This window comes from Phyllostomus discolor, chromosome 1 (assembly GCF_004126475.2).
Source record: "Phyllostomus discolor isolate MPI-MPIP mPhyDis1 chromosome 1, mPhyDis1.pri.v3, whole genome shotgun sequence".
Classification (NCBI taxonomy): Eukaryota; Metazoa; Chordata; class Mammalia; order Chiroptera; family Phyllostomidae; genus Phyllostomus; species Phyllostomus discolor.
In genome coordinates this window covers 82,875,733-82,899,227 of record NC_040903.2, presented here as the reverse complement: position 1 = coordinate 82,899,227, position 23,495 = coordinate 82,875,733, and positions in this window count along the sequence as shown.

Here is a 23,495-nt window from a genome sequence, read left to right as displayed (position 1 = left end):
ATGACAGTTTTTTAAAAATAAATTTCTCAAACTGGAATTTCTTGGTGAAAGGGCTTGAAAAATATTAAAACTTTAAAGATGAATAGGGATAGTCCATATTAAAAGTTAAAGTTAATCTGAGATGGAATTTTCTTTAGCAAATTTTTGTGGTACATCTGAGCTTTCACTAATTGCAATGTCTGTAGATTTTAATGCTAATTTTTACTCTTTAGTGAGTAAAAGTTCAAACTGCCGAAGAAGAAAATAAGAACTGAGGTACACAAAGCTACACAGTGTGAGATGTGCCATTGCCAACAGACCGTAGGTACCCCTGACCCCTGCCTCTAGTGCTCACAACTTGGTGGGATTCCCTCCCCTCAAGACCAGGCCTGACTTGGGACCTGCTCCTAACAACAGAATATGGCAGAGGCGATGGGCATCATGTGTGTGATTAAATTATGTGACACAAGTCTTCTCTATGGGGTTAATAATCAAGTAGCCATATTGGAGAAGCCCACATAGCTATGAACTACAGGCAGCTGTAGGACCCACAGATGACCTCCAGTGACCACGAGTCAAAAGCTGGCCCTCCGTGGTACAGCCATGAGGAAGCGGGTTCTGCCAAGAGCCTGAACGAACTTTGAGGCGGGTTTTTCCCCACTCGAGTCTCTAGATAAAAATGTAGCTGGGCTGAATGCCTGCCTGATGCCTCATGAGACCCTTGGCAAGGACTCAGTTAGGCCCAGACTCCTGACCCATAGGAACTGGAGACAAGAAACGTTATTGCTTTGCAGCACTAAATTTGTGGTTATTTGTTACGCAGCAACAAATAACTGACACACAGACCTGCCCTGAAACCCGTGAGTGTGTCACTTTGACTTGTGCCCTTCAGCCCTTTCTCAGCCTGGCCTTGGCTCCCCTCCACAGTAGCCCTCTTCCTACAAAGTGCAATATTATTAGAAAATATAATAAGGCAAAATGAAAGTTATACCTAACCACATTACCCAAAGGTATCAGTGTTAGAATTGTGTGTATCAGCCCATCCTGGGTCTGTTTACGTTCAGATCCACCCCATCCTGCCCAGGCTGTGCTCACTGTAGGAGGGGCTGACCCTGCAGGAGGCATTTCTTGGTGCCCTGTTGCTGGGAGAGGCCATCCGGGGCACTGGCCTGAGACTGGAAGGTGGAAGAAGGCTCTCTGCATCTGTCATGGCTGCATCTCCTTGGTGGCCCTGCTCCCCAGGATGTCAGTCAGGTTGCCTCTGCTCTCAGGGTCTGGGGACTGCCATCCCTTGTCTTTGTCTCTCCAGCCTATGAGTGATAGTAGTCATGTCTATTTCTAATTTCTGGTGTCTCCTCTCTTCTATTTGGCTTCTTAGGTCCTCCAACACTTGTGGAACTGTTTCTCTGAATGAAATTCCCTTTGCCGTGAACACTCGAAGTGATTTCTATTTTCTGTGGAGATCCTGGTGAGGTGCAGTCCCCATCCCTGAGCTTCCACCTAACCCACTCTGTACCAGGACCAACACTGCACGTGCTGCATCAGGTGATGGGTCTGTGTCCTGCTCTAGCAATGCTCTCTCTCCAGGTGCCCCTGCCAGGTGTTGGGGAAACAATGGTGAGTGGAACAGGTCACCTGTCCTTGGGTGTACACAATCCAGGGGCAGGGATCTAATATATAAACAATTGTTAGGTTAATGTGCTAAATGCTACAAAAGAGGTATATTCAAAGTAGGGTGAAAGCTGAGAGTAGGGTGGTGGAGTTGGTGGTTGGGAGGGAAGGGGAAAGGTGTCTTTTCAGAGGGAACAGCCTGTGCCAAGGCATGGAGGCCTGAGAGAGCATAGGAGGCTCCGCTGTGAGTGAGGGTAGCCTTGGAATCTTGCTATCAGGCTTGTTTTTACTCAGCAACTAATTCCCCATGTCTGGAAGATAGTGCAGGACTCTACCAATACACAAATACAGGCCAGGGCATTTTTTTAGCTCCTCCTGAAGGGAATAATCTTACTTCGCCAGTCCATCACACTTTTTGTTGTACTTTCTAGACTTCCTCCTAGAATATTTTCAGGACTAAAGCTTAACTGGATAACAGTGTGTCTGGCACTCAGCAGCTTCCCAGGGAGAGGTCTCTGAAGGCTGCAAGGGAAGGCACCGTGAGGTGGTAGAAATAGAAGGTGAAGAGTATGGCCAAGCAGAGGGTTGGCAAGACAGCCAGGCCCACCACTTACTAACTGTGTGATTTTGGGCGAATTGCTTTACCTCTCTGAGCTTCTTTCTGTATGGGTTGAATCTAAGTAGGAGAGTAGGGGAATTATCTTGTAAAGCAATAATTTTTTACCACTTCTTATGAGGTAGGCATGGTGCTAGAGTTTATTATTTATTATCTTATTTAATTCTTAAAGAATTCTATGAATGAAGTACTATTTTGAGCTCTAGCTTGAAGACTGAAAAACATGGAGGCTCAGAGTTGAGTAATCTTTTCAAAGTTACATGGGGTTTATATGCAGAAATGGGAAAGCCTGTGTCCCTAATCATTAAAGCACTTGAATACCACCCCATGGCAAAGGAATGGCCCTGATGCTGGGTTTGAATTGGAGTCTCAGTGAACTTGTGTCCCCTCCCTTCCCACTCTCAGAGCAGGGAAGCTGTTACCATCCTCAGGCCTGCTAGCACTGTCCACAGGTACTGGAAATGGAAAATGGGGACAACAGCAAGTCACCAGCCATATTATTTGCCAAGTAGTTCTCAGTTTTGGAGAAGAGCGTTTTTAGTGTACGAGGTGAGGACTAAACGTCCAAAGCCAAAAGAAAGCTGAAGAATCCCATTTCCTGAGCAAGCTCACACCACCATTGAAGGCGAGGAGGGGAGCAGTAATTTCAGGGCAATGTTATGTTATGAAACTCTCCAGTCAGGAGGAAGATGACGTTATGTATGTTTTATCGACGTCAGAACTGAAGCTGAACTCACTTGCTCACGTCATTGGAAAGTGTCAGGGCCAAGGCTTGAACCTGAGGCTGGAGTCCTCTGCAGATGGAATCAGGATCCCTCCCCTTCCCACACTCTCTGAATTCCAGCAACAAGACCTGGCTCTGCAGTGCAGCCTGAGGGGCGGGCAGAAGCTTGGTAGAGTCTCCCACAAATGTCCTCAACTTCAAACCCTTCTCCCGGGTGTGGTGCTTGAGCTGCACTTTTTTCCTACCCTGGGATTTAGCTCTCCCAGTAAGAGTGTCAGGACACAGAGCCAGGTGCTCTAGGATATTTCCGTGCTAACATCAAAAAGTGAAGGGCTAGGCCTGTCTCCACAAGTGCTGGCCGGCTGAACCTGCACACATGTCACACACACACAGAGCTACACTCCACACACACCACACACACTCATACATCCACATGTAACACACACACACAAAACACTTGCCACACACATTGTACATTCTTCCACACATGCATATATACCCCACGTGTAACACATGTGTCACACACTCATGCACCCCACATGTAGCACACCCATACACATCACACATGATAACATGTATGCAATACACTACAGTGCATCCATAACACACCTCATACCCTTACATCACTCCCATATATGCTTCACACACATATGCACCATATATACATCACATACCACACACATCAGATATAAACATGCACACAGCACACACACTATAGCACACACCACACCTCACACTCTTGTATTACACATAAACACATGGCACATACATATGCACCACACACATGCCACAGATAGATACACACATCAACCAAACCACATAGACACAACACTGCACACACATCACACACACACACACCACACAAAGTGTGCATGTATACATCCCCCTTTACCACATACCATATGCACCATAAGCAGATCATACACATGCACACACACAGCTTTGAGTTCACACAGATCTAGGCTGCAGCCCCAACTCCATAATACCCAGTCATTCTGAGGAAAAGCCACAGACAGCCCCCCCGGGGTTCTTTTTCTCTTCCTGGCATCATTATAGCCTTGTTGCTGGATAAATTAATTACAGAGTCAGAGAAACAGAAATCCAGCTCCCACCCACCCTCCCCCTGAAGTATCAACATTGTGGATCTATTTATGAACTTCAAAATCCAAGGTGTGACATGCTTTGTCACTGCAGCCGGCGCTCTGGCAGTGAGCCGGATTCTACCTCTTTTATGTGGTGAAAAGTTATGCCTCTCTGCTCTGCCCTCCTCTCCTGCGTTCACCTGGAGTGTGTCGCCGTGGAGGGAACAAATGCGTGTGTAATGCCTGAGTCTGGAACACACTCAGGCACGGGGCTGGAGGGGAGCTCAGTGTGGGAGGGGGACGTGGAGTCCATTCAGAGCAGACAGAGAAGGATTCTTCCTGTGGGCTTCATTTACTGTCTGGTTAGGTGGGGGTGCCCAGGAACCAAAGGACAAGGCATTACTGTAATCATTGCTCAGGCTGTACTGGTTATTTTTAGGATTGTTTAATTTTTGCAATTATGTGGACCAGGAAGGCTACTCCTGATCGTGGGGTGTGTTGTCTGATTGATGTCATCTACATATTATCAAGACAGGCCTTATTCAGCATTGGGGACTTCCCCCTCCACAGGTCTGCTTCTTCACTGGAAGGCCCTGTATAAACTATACGACCCTGTACTCTACTGAGCCCACCCATTCCAACAGCAGGTTAGAGGTGACAAACATGCTGTCCTCTGCGGCCAACCAGTGAGATGCTGTGGGGAGTCCCAGACGAAGGCCTCTGCTGGGTGTTCCTAAAGCTGACAGGACATCTGTATCACTGTTTTCTTGGGTGCCATTCCTATGTTCTCTGGGCCAACACTTCTCCAACAGACCTTCCAAGCTTCCCTGGGTCCGGTTTCCCTGCAGATTCTGGGAGACAGCTCTGTAGGGTACATGCTGCCAAGCAGGAGGCACAACGTGGAGCCAGAGGGGAGCATGCAGCTGAATGGTAGGTTCAGCACTTCAAAGACTCGGAGCTTTCATTAGCGGCCAAGTCATGACACCATCGTGATCTAGATAATGCTGAAAGCAGCAGCTCCTACATTTGCCACACAGGGGAAGTGGGTGGTCATGGCAACCCTTAGGCTGTTGAAGGAAATCTGAGGTGGTGAGAGGAGAGATTCAGGATGGGGAATAGGCAGCAGCATTTTTGGCAGGTGAAAAGCGTCAGAGAGCAGCGTTTGATATATCCTTGGGGCCCTGGGTAGAATTCACCACAGGGTGGTGTGGGAGTTTGGTCTGTGATGTTCCCTTCCCTAAGATGGGGTCCCTCTTTCATAAGCCATTTTCATTTCATTTCAACCCATATTTTCTCCTGGCCCGCCTCTGTGGCAGTCATATAAGGTTTCAGGGTAATTGCCAGCTACTTGAGATGTGTGCATCTTGAATACAGGGATGCGGAGGCAGCAGCCAGATGAGTGTTCCAGTGTGAAGCCAGCCAGATGGCTCTTAAATGTCTTGTGAGGGAGCTGGGCCAGAAACCCCGGAGGAGAAGGTTCTTGCAGTGTGGCCCGGTCTGTGGTCACATCTCTGAATGTAGCCTCCCAAGAATTGTAGGGTGGGCTGAATAATCCTGCTTCCTGAGGGCGTGTATGTACCATGCAGCTCCTGATTTCAAGGAAAAACTCAGGAAATACGTGGTCGGAGGAGAAAGGAGCCTCAATAAGGTTTTTGTTGTTGTTATTTTGCAAGGATCTTGAAGTGAATGCCCACAAACTGCCCACAGGATGAATAGCTGCATTCATTTGCCAGGGCAGTGAGGCCAGAGCCGGGTCTGCTGGGAGATCCTGCCCTCCTTCCGCCTCCGGCTACCTGCAGCTCCACTGTGACTTCCCCCCAGCACATGCGGCCTGGGGTGATGCGAGCTGGATGGACCAGCAGATGCAGGGAGCTTCTGCCCTTTGATCTCTGCCCTGACACTGTCTCCTTTTGGCCTTGGGCCATTTGCTTGGCTACTTCACCTCAGTTTCTCTATCTATAAAATGGGGATAATTGTGTTTACTTACTTACCTCATGGGTATTATGGGAATTAATTACTGTTTAGAAAGTGCTTTGAAGATGAAAAGTGTGAGTGGCATCATCGTTATTATGAAATATCTTCCACTGCTTCCGGCCAGGTTCTGCCAGAGTCAAGACAGCATTTCAGCATGGCTTCTAAAAGAGACCCTCGTAACTGCCCGCTCCCCGCCATGCCCATGCGTGCACACACACACATGCAGTAGAATATCTGGAGGTGGAGAACAAATGAAACCATTATCATCTAGGAAAGGTTTCTTTCTATTTCTGGGGAATGGTAGTCAGCCCAATATACAAAGTGGTCTATGATGTATGTGATTAAGCCGGAGCAGAACCAGCCAGTCCCACTTCAGCCATGTGCTCATGATGCACAACACAGATGCTAACGATGCCTCCTTCTTAAGGAGAATTTCTGTCTTTATCCCTGTGGTATACGAGGCATATCAGGTTGAGTGTGTAAAGTCTATCTGCTATCTTGACCTTCAATAAAACAAAGTGCCCTGCCAAACTCTTTTGTGAGGGCCATGGAGAATAAGAATACCCTCAGGATCTCAAAGTCTCCTAAAAACACATCAGATCATCCCTCTTCAACAATGAGGGTGATCTGACTTTTGGAATATTTAGAGGCAGAAAATTAAGTTTTCTCAAACTGCCTTTTATTTGAATCCTAGTTTTGTCCCTCACTGATTGTGAGAATGTGTTTTCATTCTCTGTGTCTGTATTTGGTTAAACACTAGTGTGTGTAGCAGGTTGTGCCTGTTAATGGGGCTGAGTGTGGCAGAACGCCTCAGGCAAGATTGCCAAAGACAGAACATTCTGAATTGGGGGAATAATCTGTTGCATCAAAGATTCAACATCTAAGCACCACAGAGGATTTCATCAAATGTTCTAAGTTTCTAAGGTAGCATACACAAAACATGTAAATCATATTTTGTTATGAAAGAAAAATAGACAACATCCCAAATTGCAGAAGATACCATTTATGATTATGATGTTTGTTTACATAATAACCTAAGTATCTCTTTTCCTAGTAGAATAATTACATCTAGGAAGCCAGGAGTACCTATGTGAATTATGCTGAAGGGCAAGAACACCAGGAGGGAACAAGCCAACTCAAGTCATTTGTGCCAACTAAATTCATTTATATGATTTGAGTTGTACGCAAAGTTTTCCCATTTCAGGGCAGATTGTGTTCTTGAAATTGGAGTTAAAAATGCTATAAGTCAAAAGTGATTTTTAAATAGAAACCATTGTGTAATGGTCAGTTATGTCCCTGCTTACAGGTCTAATGGCCAATTTGGTTTCTTTATTACAAAAGTAATTCATGCTCATTATTTTTAAAATTAAATGAGAGAAAAATACTTCACAATTAAAGTATCCATAATCCTGCTGTCTACAGGTAACCACTATTTACATCTTAGTACCTCTGCTCTTTCAAAAAACCCAATACTGAATGATAAGGTTTTGTAACCTCTTTTATACACTTATTATAACATTCTCCCACATCAGTAATATAAATTTATTTTAGTGTGAATTGATATGCTTACAAATAGGGTAGAATATACAGCTCACTGGCTATATATGAGGTCTGTCCAAAAAATGTTCAGCCATCATTAATATAATGGGAATGGTTTGCATGACATCGATGTAACCTGGCAGCCAAGGAGAGAAGACTAGAATGCACATGCATGAACAATGACAACTTCACTGTACTAGTCAGTGGGGGCAGTAGATGCTGTTGAGTGAGGATGTATACTGTGTGGCTATCACATGCTAAATGACTGAGTAAAGCAACAAATCTTCATCAAATTTTGTGTGAAGCTTGCACATTCCTCTGTGGAAACTATTCTGATGATTCAGAAGGTTGCAGCTATGGGCAACTGGTGATTGGTAGCTTCATCATGACAACATCCTGGTGCAGAGATTTTTTTGTGAAACATTAAACCACCCAGGTGATTCAAAACCCTGCAGCCTAGATTTGGTGCCCTGTTACTTCTGGCTTTTCCCAAAACTAAAATCACCTTTGAAAGGGAAGAGATTTCAGAGTGTCAATGAGATTCAGGAAAATATGATGAGGCAGCTGATAGTGATTGGGAGAACCGTGTGAGGTCCCAAGGTGCCTACTTTGAAGAAGACTGAGTCGTCACTGTGCTATGTACAATGTTTCTTGTATCTTGTGTTTTCTTCAATAAATGTGTCTATTTTTCATGACTTCATATATATTTTTCTGATCTGAAGTTCCTGTTCATACTCTAAAGCCCATAATTTTCAAATGGGGAGTTCATTTTTATCACAAATTTGTTAGGGACTTTTAAAAACAAGACATTAACCATTTGTCGGGCATGTATTTTCCAAATATTCCAATTTGTCCTTGCATAATTTTGTTTATGGTAATTCATTTTATATTTACTTAAGAGAGAGAAATGTTTAAGTTTTGTATAGTCATATCTATAAATATTTTCCTTTATCATTGTTGCCTTGGTGTCATGCTTAGAAAACTTCTAAAATTATGTAAATTTTCCCCAATAGGTTAGCCTAGAAGTACGTATGTATTCAGTCATTCTGAAATTCATTGTGTATGTCTTGAGGGGAGATTAGACATCATGGTTATTTTGGGTAGACAGAGTCACAGGAATGTGTTTCCATTGCTATTTTTTTCTCATTTCCCTTTTTCTTTCTGAAAGTTGTTTCTTTTTCTTTTTTCCTGAGTAGGCAAAAATGGAGTTCAAGTTATTTGCTGTCTGTGATCTTTCTAAGACTTTCTGGGACTTCCATTTCATTCACTCAGGACTTTCTTTTTATAGCAATGTTGTTATAAAAGCTGTACCTATATTAAAGCTGCACGACCTATTCCTTGTTTGCAGAGGATGTTCACCCCCTGAATCCTCCACATGTCGTGCCACTTCAATATACCTTCAAGGTCTCTTCCAGTACCCAAACTTGTGACTTGATTTGAATTTTAAATCCATGAAACAGAAAATTTTCCCACCTTTGGCCATGCTTTGTGCCTCAATAGTCCCTCACAGAGCACCACTTTGTCCCCAACTCTGGATTCCTGTCTTGGACCCTATCCCCCAGCTCTGTGATCTGGAGCACTTATATAATCTCTCTAAACCTCAGTTTCTTCATCTGTAAAATGGGATTAATAATAGCCCTCCATGGCTACTTCACAATATTACTGCAAGGATCAAATGAGATCATGATTATAATACTGCTTAGTAAGCTACAAAGTAATATATAAACATACGTGTTATTATTTCCCTTTTATTTGCCATTATAAAGGATTAAATATGATGTGTAACTATAAAGTAATAAGAATCACTTCATAATGTAGCATGCCAGACTATAAACACCAAATAAGCGCAATCCTTTCAGTAGGCTTTGTAAGAATTCTCAAATTAACATCTGTGTTGTTATCCTTGCTCAGAACATGTTTCTAACTTCCTGTATCTTTGGGACGGTTATATATCTTCTCCCCTGGTGTGATATGTACTTTACTGTTTACCTACTTCTCTTTGCCTTTCCCACCCTTCTCTTTTCCTTGAACTCAGAGGACCTGCTCAGAGGACCTGAAGGGGATAGAGGCTATGGTAGAGAGATCTCAGGGAATGGGGTTACATGGAAGGTAGGACTAGTCTTAGGACCACACTGAAACTGATTTCCAAGGAAGGCCTTCTGGGACTCCATATCAGGAAGAAGACAGGCTTGAACAGTTTTACATCGAGGTCCCCCTATAGAGTATACTGTATATACTGTATAGGCAGATATACTGTAAATAGGAATCATCAGAGTGACCCTCAGAGAGGTTTGTCTGTTCTGTCACATCAAATAGCATCCATAGAACTGTAGAAGCTGCGCTGGACTAAAAGTGAACAAACCTGAGTTCTGGTTCTTGCTCTGCAACAAATAAATCAGTGAACTAGGCACTAGATTTCAGTTTTCTCATTCTCAAAATAAAGAGTATTGAAGATCTTTAAGGTCTCTTTCATCTTGAAAATATTAGGATTTTAACAGCCTTTCTTGTCATGGTTCTATGGAGGTATGAACATTTTCCACAGCTGATAGAGGAACAGGAGCCCTCGGGAAGGCCTCTAACGCCAGAAGGAAGGCAAGTCTGCCCTCTGTCACCACTCCCCTTCAGCATCACACTGGACTTTCCAGCTAGCACAATAAAGCAAGAAAGAGAAATACAATGCATACAGATGGGAAAAGAAGAAATAACATTGTCTCTGTGCAGATAGAGGTCTATATAGAAAACCCCAAAGAATCTACAAAATAGTTCCTAGAGTTAGTGAGTTTTTGTTGTTGTTTAATTCAAAAAACATTGTAGAATACAAAATCAATATAAAAAATGTCTTTTTATATACTAGCAAGGAAGAATTGAACTTCAAAATTAAAAATACATATCATTTACAATAGCAGAAAAAATAGTTATAAATCTATCAAAATATGTATAGGATCTGTATGTTGAAAACTTAAAACTATTATGAAAGAAATAAATGAAGACCTATATAAATGGAGTGATACACCATACTTAAGGATTGGAAAACATATTTTGAAGATGCCAATTCTCCCCAATTTAATTTATAGATTCAAAATCCCAGAAGAGTGTTATTTTTTAGTTATCACCCCCCCCCCCCGCCCACACACACACGAAAAAGCAAAGGAATTAGATTAGCCAAAAACAATTTTGAAAAAGATTAATGAAGTTGGAGGACTCCCATTACTCAATTTCCAGATTTACTATAAAGCCATGGTAATTAAGACAACATGGAATTAGGAAAAGAATAGACATGTAGACCAACTGAACAGAAAAGAGAAGCCAGAAATAGTTGATCCACATAAATGTAGTTGATTTATTTTACAAGGTGAAAAAGCAGTTCCATGGAGAAAGAGTAGTCTTTTCAATATATGGTGATGAAACAATTAGGCATTCATGTGCAACAAAATGAACCCATACCTTATATGTTACATAAAAATTAACCAAAAATGTATCGTAGACCTAAATGTAAAACTATCAAACTTCTAGAAAAAATATGAGAAAATATTTGTAATCTTGAGCTGGGCAAAATTTTTTCAGCTGCAACACGAAAAACAAAATTCATAAAGAAAAAAGATGGTAAACTGGGCTTAATTAAAATGTAAAACTTTTGCTCTATAAAAATCCTGTTAACAGAATGAAAAGACAAGCCACACATGAGAAGAAAATACTTGCAAGTGACCTTTTGTCAAGGACTTGTTGCTATAATATAAAGAACTCTTAAAACTCAATAATAAGAAAATGAATAATCTAATTTAAAAATAGGCAAAAGATCTGAACAGACACCTCATTGAAGAAGATATACAAATGGCAAATAAGCTGATGATAAGATGTTCAATATCATTTGTCATTAGGAAAATACAAATTCAAACATTTATCAGAATGGGTAAAATCCAAAAAAAAAAAAAGTAGCAATACCAAATGCTGGTAAGGAAAGCAGAGCAATGGGAACTTTCATTTACTATTGATGAGAATGCTAAAGGGTACACCAATTAGGAAAACAGTTTACAGTTTTTTAATAAAATTAAACATAGACTTACCAATGACAGTAATCACTCTCCTAGTCATTTATCTAACTGATTTGAAACTTTATTCATAATTGTTAAAAACTGGAAGTAACCAAAATGTCCTTCAATAGGGGAATGGGTCAATGAACTGCATTACATCCATACAATGGGATACCATTCAGCAATAAAAAGGAATGAGCTATTATTTCACACACCAGCATGAATGAATCATAAATGCATTTACAAGTGAATAAAGGCAGGCCATAAAGGCTACATAACATATAATTCAATTCATATGATATTCTGGAAAAGGCCAAAATTATAGGGATCAAATATAGAACAGTGGTTATTAAGAATACGAGGAGTCAGACCAACAGACAGAGTACAGTCCAATAGCTGTCAAGGGTAGGGGTAGGTTAGGGGACTGGATAGGGGGTGGGGGAATTGAGGATAAAAGAAAAAAGAGAAAAAATACCATGGTGTGGGGATTGCCAGGGGGTAGGGTGGGAGAGTGGGTAAGGGGAAGTGGAGGAGGGTGTGGGGTGGGGAGCAAATGGTGATGGAAGGAGACTTGACTTGGGTGGGAACTCAAGTACAGTGTACAGACGATGTGTTGTGGAATCGTGCACCTGAAACCTGTATAATTTTGTTAACCAGTGTAACCCAATAAATTCAATAAAAAGGGGAAAACAATAAAAGGAGAAGGAAGTGTTTGACTAGGGGAGGAACTAGGAATTTTTTAAGGTAATGAAACTAATTTGTGTGGTACTATAGTGGTATATGCATACCTCTATGCATTTTCAAAACCCAGAGAGCTTTATAATACAGGGTGAACCTTAATATGTACAAATCTGAACCATTAAGAGGTCAGGAAATTTCAGGATAGAATATGACAAAAGAATACAACTGTATAACAAATATATGACTAACCTCACTGAGGGGGGTTGGGGTGGGGAGGAAAAGGTGTTGACCTAAGAAACTTTGAGAAATAGTGTTCTAACTGGAAACAGCAAGTTAAAAGGAATTGCACATAAACACTACATTCTAGTTGGTAAAATTGTTTATCATGGCATTTGGTTTAATGATTCTAAAAGCGATGTATACAGTTTACTGGCACTGAACAGATAAATAAGTGGATAACAGAATACAGACTTCTCATGGTTGGAGGAAGAGGTAACAGACGAGTAAGGGGGGAAATAGAATGAACCATGTAGTAATGGATTAGGGTTAGAGACATTAATATGAACTCGTGTTTAGCTTAAGATAGGACTGAAGAATAGGTGCAGGAATAATTACAGATGTGTGTGTACCCATTGATTAGTATGCATTCATGTATTTCCTAGTTCTACCTACTGAAGGGGACTAGAAGCAGTGGTACCATAGTAGCCGTGAGCATATGTTTCACTCAGATCTCATTTCTAATACTGTTCTACAACAAAAGGACACAGGGCTCCCTGCAGAAATGGCTGACTCTAGTGCTGGGACAGGGAATATGTAAGATGAGCCTGAAACACCTCTAAGAGCCAGGAAGTAAGGAAGTACTCAAAAACCAAAGGATGGAGGTATGTCAAAATAACACAGGAGGTAAAAGAACTCCTGTGGGGGATTTCCTGTGGAAACCTAAAAGAGCTCCCAATAACCAAAAAAAAAAAAAATAATTGCAACAATTTGAGCAATAAAATAAATAATGTAGTATTGGATTAAATCTCAAAGTTTAAAATAAATAACCATGAATCCATTTTGATATATAAATGACAGAACAAGTGAATAAATGAAGAAGAGACAAATCTCTCACATGGAAAAATTCCCAATAATTTATGTAGATTCTCCTCCTTCAAGGTAGTGGAGCTGATCTCCACACACCTTGAGTGAGCTGTGCTTTGCAACTTGCTTTCAAAAAAAGTAGCGTATGAAAAAGCAACTGCACAGTGAAGCAACATGGCAAAAATACTACTTCAAGCAGGTGATCAGATTTACCATCATTAGCGGTAAGTCATATTGATACCATGTGCTCCTGATGTGGTGTGTGAAATGGAACTTCACCTCTGTGGTCTGCCTCCCTAAAAAAGCCATAGTCCTAGCCTAATTCTGATTAAAAAAAAAAAAGACAAATCCAAACTTTGAGGCACTCTGCAAAATACCTAACCAGTACTCTTGATTTTCTGGGTCATCAGGGGAAAAATTGGTGAAATATGAATAAAGTGTGGAATGTAGCTAATAGTAATGTATCAATATTGGTTGTTAGTTGTAACAAACATACATAATAAAATAAGATGTAAGCAACAGAGAAAACGGGTGCCAGGTATAGGGAAATTCTTTGTAGCTTTTGCGACTTCTACATAAACTGTTCTAAAATAAAACATTTACTTACATTTTAAAACACACTGAAGGAAAATATTAATCACATAAGTTACATTATAAAAGAGCAGGTACAGAATGATCTCTATTCCATATAATTAGTGTGAGCACTGACCAGAGGAGAAGTGAATGTCTGTGTGTGTGTGTGTGTGTGTGTGTGTGTGTACTCAGAGATGGGGCTATAAGTGACTTATTTCTCCTTTCTGCTATTCTGAATTTTTCAAATGCTGCATTTTACAGCAAACAGATATTAAATGATTTAAAAAGCTACAGTCAAACAAATAGGAGACCATGAAACAGGGCAGTGGGAGGAGGGGAGACGGGCTGCTCCCGGGGAACAGGCTGCTCTTTCCCAGCCTGCATCCACAGTCTGACTCAGGAGATCACAGTGTCTGGGGTAGGCTGAGGAGGCTCAGGCTCCCTGAGCATCACTCCTGAGTTGCAGCCAGAGAACAATCCCATCTTTCATTTGTCCACATTAAGAAAACAGATGAATTGACTCAAGCAAGGCTGCACGGTTGGTTAGCTTGCTTAGCCTCCAGGTGAGTTTTATTTGTGCTGTGCAGTGTTTCAAAACCATGTGAACATAAGCACCTTGAGACGAGGGGTCTTCTCTCTGTTTTGACTGTAGTAAGCTCAGTTCAAGTGTGTCTTCAACGGCCTGGCCCTGGAAGCATTCATTTGGAATCCTGACTTAAGGAAAGTAGCAGAAATAAAGAATTCTGTACGAGTCCGGAGTTTGGAGATTAAATGAGGGAAAAGCAACATTTTTAAAAAAAATTCAAGGAGTGAAGAAAAGGGTCATTATTGTCCTTGTGGGCTGATTTCTGGCTAGCGCCAGCATAAATCCAGCAGGCCCTGGGCTGTCAGCATCTCTGTGAACGGAGCCCCTGGAATTGGGCAGCGTGCAGGCTGCAACCAAAAGCAGCCCTTCTGACTCTCCCTCTGTGTCATACTGTCAAAACCGTGTATCTTACAATGTCGCTCAATGTCCTGTTTCAAGAAGCTGGGGTTTTGCTTCACATCTCAGTTCCAAACCCCACTCCGTTATCACTATCATCACCACAGCCTTGTAATATGTATTGAACATTCGCTGCTTACCAGACTCTGTATTGTCTCCTTTACTCTTTATACTGGCCCTCACCAAAAGTTCGAATGTTATCTGTGTTTTGCAGATGAAAAAATACACGTTAAGTAATTTACCTAAGATCTTCATCCAGCTGGTCTGATTCCTTGGCCCATTTTCTTAATCACTGAGCTGTCCAACTTCTCATGGAACTCTGCTTCTCCCCTCTGCTGTGGACACTGCTGCAGCGGCTTCCAGCTCAGCAGCGGGGAGCCCAGGGTTTAGGAGCTGCATTCCTGAAGGTTTTTGAGCAAATTATTTCATTTCATTTTGCAATAATTGCTATTTTAATGTATAGGACTCATCGATTAGGTTCTGTATCAATAAATTATCACATATAATTTTGAATATTATCACTAATAATTTCTTCATTCATTTGCTAGGTGAAAGTTACTATATAATAATTTTTCATTTTCAGTTAGTGCTAAATTTTGCTTTCAAATTATATTACTTGCTTTTTTCAATAAATGCAATATTACAATATTTGTTCTACATAATGTTTTGTATAATGGCTTATAGAAAGGTCAGTGTTTGGAATTTCATATCATCATAGTTGTCTCTTTTGTCATAAGAATTGATAAATAGATAGATAGTTTAAGCTGTTAGAAATATGGTAAAACTTTGACTATTTGGATACTAACCATATTAACATCTAATGGTTAATATTCCTATTTAATCGCCTCCTACAATGGGAAGCGTAATCAAACAGATTTCCAAAATATGCATATTGAAGACCGGATGGCTTTTTGATCTCTCTCAGGGAAGCCGAGTGCTGAGAGAAAACTAGAGAATTATAGCATTTGAAGGGGGAAGAGGAGTTGTGCCAAAAGCAGCAGCCTGTCAGGGTTTCCTTGGGTTAAAGTCTAGGCCCAGAGTTTCACTGATGAAACTCGCCTTTTGAACAGGCAGAACGGAGGCTACTACCAAAAATATAGCTTTTGTTCCTGAAGTTATCAAACATAAAGACCTTTCCTCTCCTCCTTTCCTCTCCAGTAAACACATCTTCCATGAATGAGCAGAGCATATTCTAAAACCTTTAATGACTCTCTAATCTGCATCTCCAGGTGAGTTCTCTCCCCTGAAAGCTACAAGACCTGTGTGCCGCTGTTCACTGTGTACCTTCACCTGGATGCCCTACTGGAACCTCAGATTCCTCCAACACTTAGCTCTGCATCACAGTCTCCTTCGCCACTCACTTCACAATGGCAACTGCAATCACAGCAACTCAACTCTACCTCATGTATTCCTTGTTTAAGGTCTGGAAAAGCCTGCCGCCAAAACCAGCCCCTTCCTTCAGTCTACAAGTACATCCAATTACCAACCTGTAAAGATTTGGTTTCTTTAATATCTATTGCACCCACCTCTGTCTGTTGCTCCCAGGGCCATCTTATATACCTGTTCTCATCCCTGCTCTGACTATGGTGCCTGGACAACAGGCAGTGTTGTCCAGGTGCCATAGCTGAATTTATAACTGAAACATTCAATGGGCCCCCAATGCCCAACATCCAGGGAGTGCCTAACAAAATGTTTGTTTGTTGTTGGAAAGAAGGAGAAATTAGTGATTTGCTACAGAGTTAATATTGTGGGAAATGTGCTCATTTGGTCATTTGAATCCAAAGTAGAGTGATTTTGCTTCCTTTCATTGTGATTCTCCCACCTAAAGCTTCAAAAGACTTCTGGAAATTTTCTTAGATTTATCTGAAAGAATTTTTCCTAAACCTTGTGACCATGTGAAAGCTAAATTTCAAGTCCATGCATGTATTTTTAAACCACTGAATCACCTTTGCTTCTTGGAGCGGCAATATGCATGTATGTATGTATGTATGTATGTATCTATCTATCTATCTATCTATCTATCATGTTTTGGCTGCAGGCCTGGGCCTTTAAGTGTGGTATTTCTTTAACAGCCTTCCTCAGTCAGTTTGGAGATGGAGTTAACCCCAATTGCTGTGACGTATTCATGATATAAGTTGATTAACTTCTCTTCTATGTGCCTTCAGAATGGCACTAGCTTTCCGCCATCCTTGGGAGAACTGAGAAAATAGTCACTCAAATCATTGTCTGTTTTGTGGCTCACAGGAAGAACCCTAATGCAGAAACCTTGAGGATTCCAAAAGGGGCCTTAGGAACAGTTGCTCAGAGTCTGACTGGAGATGGTAATGCTGTGAATAATGAATGGGTCAGTCTCACCTTGTGCTCACCAGCTGATCCATTCACTGCCTTCTGCCCTGGAAAGCAAAAAAGTCCCACCAGACATGAAGATGAGGCCAGAAAATACTCTTGCTTTTTATCTTCTACATCCTCTTTAAACAGTCTACCAATGTTTAGCCTCAGAGTTGGAGATTTTTTTAAAAAATGACAACTATGCAACCTTTACTATTTCATTTTGAAACTCTTTTTGCTAGAAACTAGGCTGGCACAAAAGGAACAGCCTTGGTGGAAAGCTGTTTTTCTTTGCTTCTCTTTGGGGAGGAATGGTTAAGAACTGTGGTGGCAGACACGAAAGTAAGCCCAGGCCTGTACAATTCGCCTCCTTTGAAAGACCTTTCCTTGACCTTTGTTCCCTGGGAAGAGGAAGGTTGCTAACAGGAATATCACAAGGTTCCATTGATGAAATGTCTCCCCAACCAAACCCTGCATGGTGACAACTAGTGGGTGGAAAAATTTCCCCAGATCACGACTGGCTATCCGCCCTCCCAATTACTTCACTGCATGCCAAAGGTTATCTGTGAGGAACTAGGAAAGGAAGTGTATTTGAAAACATCCCTGGGTCTTGTATACAATGTCTTAAGGTGTTTGATCCTTTTATGAACTGTTGACAGCTTTTTGCCATTGAAGTCTATGTGAGAGTTGCCAGCCAAGCAAAAGGAGGAAACAGGGCCAAAGTGCTTGACCAAAGAGCCCCTGAGAGCTGGTTAGATCACAAGACATGAGCCGGCCAGTGAGAAGGAATGGGCCAGAATTCCAAGAAAAGCTTAGGCAGCTGGATTAGCAGTTTCAACAAGACCTATTTTGTCCATCCAAATATTTCCCTTTGAGGGTGATATCCTTTTCATTTCTAGTATCAGCTTCATTCATTCAAGGATCCGTGCAAATGGTAATTCCCAGAGCTGAGGATTATTAGTAACCACTACGGTGCATTAAATCAGTAAATGTACTTCATCAGGCCACCATCAAGCCATGAGTTGGAGGCTCTTGCTTAAAAATGAGTATGTAATATGTATGCTCAGTACTGACTCTAGTATAGTGGGTACTTCTGAGTCAATAATAATGCAAAGTTACCTTCATTAGTATGGAGAAAATAATCTTTTCCCAAACCTTCACATGCATCACTCCTTCTTTTAATCTTGGTCTCTATCCCCTCCTCATTGCTCCCTTTTTATAGCCAGTCCATCTTTCCCACACAGGCTTTGTATTTCTCCTGCTGCTAGGCTCAGCTCAAACTTGATATAATACACAACTCTTCCCAAACCTCCCTCCTTGACTCCTTCCAAAAGTGACCTTGTGCCATCGTGGTTCTCTTGGTTATGTGCCCATTAGCGATCCATTTGATATGAGTTCCCATGGACACTGATATAAACACCCTGCCTGTTCACTGGTGTCTTCTGGTCACAATTTTCACTGCACAGCAAGTGCCGCTTCCAGCAGCCCGACCATGTCTGGCAGGATGATTCCACTTGCGCTATAAATTCCTACAACCTTTTGTGGATCTATAGTTTAAAAATCATATTATGATAGTCATGCTGATGTTACAGACAGCCAAAGAACAGCACAAAGTTAATAAAAACTTTTCTGTACTCTTCCAGTCCATTAGATATTCACAATTTGGAGGAGGGAGCCATTTCCACGCCCATGTTGCAACCACCTGACCACATTCAGCAAGCATAAGCTTTCTTAGAAAAGCCGGATTTTCTTCCAAAATAGTCTGCTTACAAAATTTTAAAAAACTAAATTATTTCTTTTGTTTCATTCAAGAGGCCTCCAATTATGTTTGTTGGTTTTTTTTTAAGTAAATTTGACTCATTTTCATATTAAATTGCTTGATCATTTCTTTTAAGTTAGTAAAAAGTTTCTGTGCTTTGAAGTACAGTTTTGGGGGTTTTTTTGTTCCCCTTCAGGGTATGACAAATTATTACATTGTCTTGAGAACTGAGGATAAACTGGATCAGAGAGACAGAGCAAGTGGAGCTCAGGGACATGATTTCTACATAACATTTCCCATGAGAATGACCCTACAGCATTCCCCTCTTACTCTTGTTTTTGTGTTGGTGTTTTTGTTGTGGTCTAGAACGGACAAAAATTAAATAGTAGTTCCACATATGAAATACACATTTTTAAAATACTGTAGGCATATACATGCCTACATTACATATGTGTGTGTGTATGTGTGTGAATATATATCTGTAAAGGGCCTAACTTTTTCCATAGTTAAAGATCCCTGGATAATAAGGAGAAGTGAAGGTGTCCCCAACCTTATGACTCTAACAGTCAAAAAGCTTTTTTATAAAAGGATAGCTCCTCCATTACACAAACAATGACTTTGGCAAATTTTAAGTCTTAGCTTACTGCATTGTAGACCTCATCTTCTATAATTTGAGAGATAGTGTGTCATGAGTGAGAAAAACAAGAACTTTTGAGCCAACAGATCTGAACTTGGGCCTGATATTAGCTCTTAGCCTTGAACAAGTAAATTTACCTCCCTAGATTTGTTTCTCCATAAATCAGAAGCGACAAAACCTACTTGACAGGGTAAATATATACATTGCACTGAGTGCTGGGTGTGCTTGGAGTGCTTCTTAGCCCACAGGCAGGTGAGAAGTCTCCTCTAGCCTACCCAAATCCTAGAGAGCATTACAGGGCTTCCAATGCTATCTCCAGTCAAGTGCACAGTGGTGCCCTCTGCTGGTGAGGCAGCCTACCCAATGGTAGGAAGTTTTGCAGCTTTCAGATTTAGCAGGATTTATTACTAAATGTTTCAACAATAAAATAGTCTATATCCTTATGTAATACTCTGTACTCAATGGCTAGTTAATTTACCAAAGTGTCAACTGACCAACTAGACTTATCTGGGTGAGATGCGCATCCAATTCATAATCTCCTAGGTTACTAGGCTATAACTCCCTGGGGTAGGTACCATATGTTTTACTCGCTGCTCTCCAGAACTTAGCACAGTCCCCTGACACAGTACACAGTCAATAAACAGTTTGTTGAATGACTGAATTGAGTCCAGCCACAACCTAAGATGGCATGGCTTGACTTTTTAAAAAAATATTTTCCCTATGAAAGAATGAAGACTTCTCTGGAAAATTCACTTTCTCACATTTTAGTAGCATCGGAGAAAGAGATTGTTAATGGATTTTTTACCCCAAATAGGGCTGTTTCTTTTTCCACACCCAGTGTCATTGGGTGGACCAGGGTTTCTGTCTTTACGTTGAGGCATGAGATGGATGACAGCCTCTTTGGTCTTTACCTTCTTTCCAAACTCAATCAGCACTATCTTGCTTCCTAACTCTCATTCAATGCGACAAGAACAGTAAAAGTAGATAGACTTTGGATAAGACACATTCTACAGTGGTCACCATCAGAGAACATTTATGGAAATACTTGGCACAAAGGCATCAGCAGTGAGGAATACTGGTGGCTCTTGGGTGACTGAGTGGGTGGAGTATTTTCAGACCTGAACAAGGGGACCATGTCAGAGGGCATTGGCAAGAACTGGTATTTTTTCAATGTTTCCTAATGTGCCACCAGCCAGGATGGGTGTAACTGAGTCAGAGGCCAGAAGAGCCAGGGGAAAGGAAGGAAGGGTGTGTTAGCCACATGACTAAAGTGATAGGACACATGGTTCTTAAGCAGGAAAAGACATGTAGGCTGGACAAAAATGTAAACACTGGTGGCATTTGGAGGACTTACGAGGGCTGGGATTTAAAAGCTGTGTGAATCTGGTGAAAAGAAAGGGTGGCTTTGATGTGGAGCAGATTTCTCAAGTGCAGCAGAGTTGCATCTCTTGTGGCTGCCAAAATAATATTTAAAGGAAAAATAAGAAGGTATTCTTTGCTTAGGGATGCCCTGTCGGGGGGAAGAATACTAAGTGTTTTCAAGTTGAAGGAGAAGACACCATTAAGAATCTAATGGAATCATAAGTCCAGTCTGTATCCACCAAATGCTGCCAGACCATTTTGGCTACTGCTGGACCTCCAGATTAATAACCTCTGAGGCGGTGGGTACATCTGAGAGTCTGGGAGATGCCACTCATCAGCTGAAATGAGGACTGTTGAGTGGCCTGCCTTAATCAGTGTGTTATTCTCACTCTGGGTCTCATGTTGGGTCTTCACAGCCAGGAAGGACAGGTTGTCTCCTTGAGCTAATCATCCCTCGAGGGTAAGTGAGGGAAGAAGCAGAACCTTGCATCCAGAAAGCTAGGAGGCCTCAGCAGGAAGTCCCTTCTGGGGCTCTTCACATCTGCCTGCACAGGCCTTGTAAACAAGGGGAAAAGCCCAGTTCTAGGGTTCCAGGGGCCTAGGTTTTATTGCAGCTCACTTACTAACTAGCTTTGTGACTTTGGGCAGGTCATTAAATCTTTCTGTACCTTGGTGTCCACACAGAGGGTAGAACTAGACAATTACTATGGACTCATATTTCAAACCACCCCGACTCCATGGTTCATGACAAAGTCAGGCGAAGTTCCATTCTTGCTTCTCTGTACAACTTTGGGCAAGTTTTTAATTCTACCAAGTGCCTCAGTTTCCCCATCTATAAATTTGAGTTAATCATACTAATTTTACAGTATTTTGAGAGCATACAGATGAAAAGTATTGTGAAAATGTTAACTACTATCTAAGTCCTGGGCCATGTTTACTTGAGTAAACATTATTTGTTCTCAGCTTGTCACAGTTTTGACCTGCTGCCTCAAATCCATTCCAGGCAGCTTGGGTTGCCGTGCTTGTCCCCTTTACTTCCTCTTGCAAACTCTTGCGTCATGATGCCTGTCTTCCATAGAGCAGCTCATGGAGGCATGTGTTGATCAGAACCTGTTATTCCAGAGACTCGGCTTCTAACTCTGGTCCTGTCATTAGTAACCTGGGTGACCCTGAGCAAGCTATGTCATCTATTTGAGTCTTAGTGTCCTGCTCTTAAAAGACAAGGAGGTTAGGAGACTTGATGTGGGGTAGTGAACCCACAATACAATATACAGATGATGTTTTATAGAATTGTACACTTGAAACCTATATAATTTTGTTAACCAGTATCACCCCAATAAATTCAATAATTTAAAAAAAACAGGAAAATTAAGCCAGATCATTTCAATGGTACATCCCTGTACCAATGTGTAACTTCAGAAAATGCTTAAGGCAATGGAGAAAAATATGAGGCACAAATAATAGATATGGAGTGCTGGATCCTATAAACCCGTCAGAGTTGGATTTACAATAACCCAAACAGTGGTGCTTAGAGTGACTTACTATACAATCCTTTGTGGCCATGTTAAAGCTTTAATTCCTAAGACATTATTAGAGGGTATTATTAGCTTATATTCATATGAATCAAAGCCTAACCATGAGACTACACACTGTTCTGACTGTGGAAATGGCATGGGAAGGAGACAGGGATTTGAAGCCTTGGGATTTATACATGTCATTTTGCAGTGTGGATTCGGGCTTAAATGTATTTAAAGCAAATAAATGGTATTCAAATGGAAACAACCTTGTTTACCTTTGAGTATCTGTGGTGCAGAGTGGCTCTAGTTGGTTTGTCCCTCAGGAGCCACGTCCCCCCATCTGCAGGGTTGGTCTGTGCTCGCAGCCACTCAGGGGCTTTTGTGTCTTCACAAGCTCTGCCATGAACCCAACACAGGCGTGGTGGTTTCCTTTGGGTTTTCTAGAAGTGTTCTCACCAGTGAGACAGAAAGACTTCTCCTTCCAGCCTACACTGAAACCATAGATTGGAGTTTTTATATGTGGTTTTCTTCTCTTGCCATTAGATGGAGTGTCCCTATGTATTCTGTATACAGTTGTGAATCACGTAATGACTGAGAGATGCATCGGTAGGCGATTTCATCATTGTGCAAACATCACTGTGCACACTTAGATGGCACAGCCTACTGCACACCTAGGCTCCAAGGTACAGACTATTGCTCCTAGGGTACAAATCTGGACAGCATGTTACTGTGCTAAGTACTGTAGGCAATGGTTACACCATGGTATTTGTGTATCTAAACACCAAAACAGAGGAAGGAACAATAAAAATATGATACAAAAGATAAAAAGTGGTTCATTTGTGTAGAACACTTACCATGATTGGAGATGTCAGGACTGCAGGCTGCCCTGGGTGAGTCCATGAATGGTTAGGGAATGTGAAGGCCCAGGACATCACTGTGCACTGCTGTCCTTTATAAACACTGCGCATTGGGGCTACACTAAATTTATTTAAAGTTTTTTTCTTTATTCAATGATAA